Source organism: Oryzias melastigma, linkage group LG9 (assembly GCF_002922805.2).
Source record: "Oryzias melastigma strain HK-1 linkage group LG9, ASM292280v2, whole genome shotgun sequence".
Lineage (NCBI taxonomy): Eukaryota > Metazoa > Chordata > Actinopteri > Beloniformes > Adrianichthyidae > Oryzias > Oryzias melastigma.
Window position 1 is genome coordinate 3,559,002 of NC_050520.1, and position 3,304 is coordinate 3,562,305.

At 41.2% G+C, this 3,304-nt stretch overlaps 1 long non-coding RNA gene across 2 annotated transcripts; it reads left to right on the plus strand.

The window, feature by feature from the left end:
- The first annotated feature begins 214 nt into the window (after positions 1-214).
- Positions 215-2,628, plus strand: LOC112148259. 2 transcript variants are annotated; one of them, XR_004948384.1, is made up of 2 exons: positions 215-548; positions 1,567-2,628. It is a non-coding gene; the product is annotated as an uncharacterized LOC112148259 (long non-coding RNA). The 2 variants fall into 2 exon arrangements; XR_002919600.2 differs by having other exon boundaries at positions 1,570-2,628.
- The last annotated feature ends 676 nt before the right edge of the window (positions 2,629-3,304 follow it).

Here is a 3,304-nt window from a genome sequence, read left to right on the forward strand (position 1 = left end):
CCTCTGGACCCCGCGCGGCGCGCCCCTCCTCTCCTCCCTAGCAGCAGCCTCGGGTGTGGGGAGGGTCCCGGGGCGCCCTCATGCTCCTGCCCCGCGGGGGGGGTGGGAATCACGGAGGAAAAGGTTCAGCAACAAAGACTCCCGGTGCCCCCGCCGTCACCGCCCCCCCGGGTCTCACTCCGAAGCTTGGCGTTTCCCCGGGAGACACGGCGCCCCCCCTCCTGCGGGGAAAGTCATCGTTAGCTCGGCTTGAAATGACCCGCACGGCGCCGCGCGGCGCGACCCGCCTTCCACCTGACAACAGGAGCGCGTGAGCGGCGAGGAAGCGCGAGCGGCCGCTGTCAGCTTTTCCGCCAACACGGACTCCTGGACGGACAGAAAACTGTCGGTTTAGGGGGAAAAACGCCAAAGCGGCTTACGGTTTTCCGGTGAGCGTCCCGGTGCCGAGCAGAGTCCCGGTGCTGAGCGCGCGCGGGCAGGCTGGGGCTCCGGTTCGCCTCTCGGAGGACAGAATGCTGCCGTGAACGGGAGAAATCAACGTTAACAATGTAAGGCAGTCTGGCAACGGTGATGCCTTCAGGGGCTGTCGTAATTCTAGTAGGGATGGTCAAGCGGAAGTTAAAAACACCTCATGTTATCTTTAGAATATGAATAAAAACATATAAAACATTAAATTCTTTTATGTCTTCACCATAGAAATCTCAAATATTCATCAACTTCACAAAAACACAGCGTTCTCATGAAAATGTTGAAATGAACGATTTTCTGTATTTGCTCTTAAACGCAGCGTTGGGAAAGTGATTGTAGGAACTATTGTGGCCGCAAGGGGGCACCAAAACGTTAATTTCGTTACATTTTTAATGAAAAGTATTGTTTGTTTGCTTTTTTTACGTTTTTGTTTAAACAATTAAAAATGAAATAAAAATAAGTAGTTTTTTTAATTAAATCTGTTTGAAATATTAATGTATTTAGAAAATAATTAAAATCTTCTTAACATTCTAATTGCTCCTATTGACTAATAGACATTGTGTCTTTACATACAGTTCACACACATTCATTCATTAAATATAATAAATGTAAGACAGAGTTTGATTAATCAATAAAGTTAATGACTTGAAAAGAAGTGGAAAGAATTAAACATATACAATCCCACAAATATTAGGATTTTTTAAATTATCATAACTAAATACTTATTTCAACATAAATAACTAAAATCATTTATGTGTTAACACCAAAAACAGCTGAATGGGTATTTTAATAATTATCAATCTGCAAAATTCAGAGACAAATACTCTCAATGTCATACATGTTTTTAATTTGAATCATTTCTGTTGCTTTCATGCAAACGTTGCCTGTAGACTCAGTCTGAACAGCCTCTTGATTCTGAAGTTTCTGCATGTTTGTGGACAATCATGACCCATCAGAGGCTCACATCTCCTGGTTCCATCATGCATCAGGAAGGATGGTGTTCCTCTGATCCAAACTCTCATCAGTGGAGTTTAATTATAATCCTTAAACAAAGCTGTTTGGTAAAATGTGATTTATGTTTTTATGAAAAATGCAAAGCAGGAGCTGCAGGGAGGAGGACGGACGCTGAAGAACAAACAGATCTGGAAGGAGAGGAGCTGCAGGACAGTTGATGGAAACAAACGTGTCAGGAGCAGCAGAACACAAACGTTTCCACCTTTGACTCCACAGGAGCATCTCTCTGAACCCAAACTCCCGAGCCTCAAAGCAGGAGAAATGACCGTCCTCCTTCAGGATCGGATGGTTTCAATCCACCACCAGACTTTAGTCTCAAGGCTTTGACAGTCCCACACCATCACACTCCCACCACCATGCCTTACTGAAGGCGTCAGTTTGAGTCCTGACGTGTGTTTCCAGAAAGTTCTTGTGTCTCATCAGAACATCAGTCCAGAAGTGAGATGTTTTCCTGAACCGCTCCATGGATCCGTGTTTGTCCAGAAGTTTCTCTCGGTTGGATCCGGACCTGAACCGAGTCCTGGAGGTGGTTCCATCGTCTGCTTCTCTCTGCTGGATGAGTCCTCCTCGTGTTCCTGGACTCTAAAGAGTCGTCCTTCGTGACTCCGCCTCCTTAAAGCCTTCCTGTCCAGCAGACATGAGAGATGTTCGTCTACAGCGTCCAGAACGGTTGTTTTAACTGTTGAGTTCTTGTTTTTATACTTTTATTTATCTGTACGGTGAGGCGACATTGAGTGTCAACATAATGTTAATAACTATTATTATAATTTAAAGGACTGCTGATGGAATCTTTGAAATTGTTTGGAGATTTTCTTGAAGATCCCAGAAGACAGACATGATGACGCTGTCGTGACAGTCAAGCAAAAACGTTCTTCTAAACAGATTTATGTCAAAGTTTAGAGTTCATAAAGAGTAAGATCACAGCTTTCATCTTAAAAATCCTTTATTGCATTAAAAACGTCTTACAGTATAAAAGGATACCAAACTGTAATAATCACAAAGCAGTGCTGATTAAAGTTCCCTCTAATCTGGTGGAACCGGATCCCATTAGAACATGAATCCATCCACCCAGAATGCATCAGAGCCATGAGGGCCGTATGGAGATGAATTCAGGCCAAAATTATTTAATAAACTAAAAAAAAAAAATTGATGTTTGGCCAAAAAAATGTAAAATGTCCAAAACTTTTTGCAATTCTAAACTTTTTAAAACACGGCACAATTTTGAAATTGTCAGATTTCGAAAACAAAAAAAAGTTGAAAAGTTTTGAAAATGACATTTAGAGTTTTGAAATGTAAAAAAACAACATTTGAAGTAGAAAATAATGAAGTTTATTTTAAAATAGGACATTTACATTTTTTTTTGCCAAAGACCAATTTTTAAAAAAATTATTTTATTTGGGTTTAAAATAATGTTGGCCCAAATTTAGCTCCATATATCAGGAGGAGCAGAACTGGATTCAAAACACAAAATGATGACATTTGACTTTAAAACCCTCCAGTAAAGTTCAGAGAAGCTTCCCCAGAACATCATTTGTGACGTCGAGCGTATAAACCTCCTCCTGAACTGAAGAGGACGTCAGCGGTCTTCCTCCATCCTCCTCTTCCTCCTTACAGCTGGAGGGAACTTCACTACATTCAATCTTTCAGATGCAAACAGAGACAAATAAAAAAGCAACGCTGTGCATAACAAACACAATAAAAGGGTCAATCATCAAATATTATTTCTTCTGGATAATCTTCAATCATCGTCATTTTTCTGCAGAACAAAAAATATTTTTGACAGAAAAAGTTTTAAAAAAAAACCCAATTTTTCCTTTTTGAA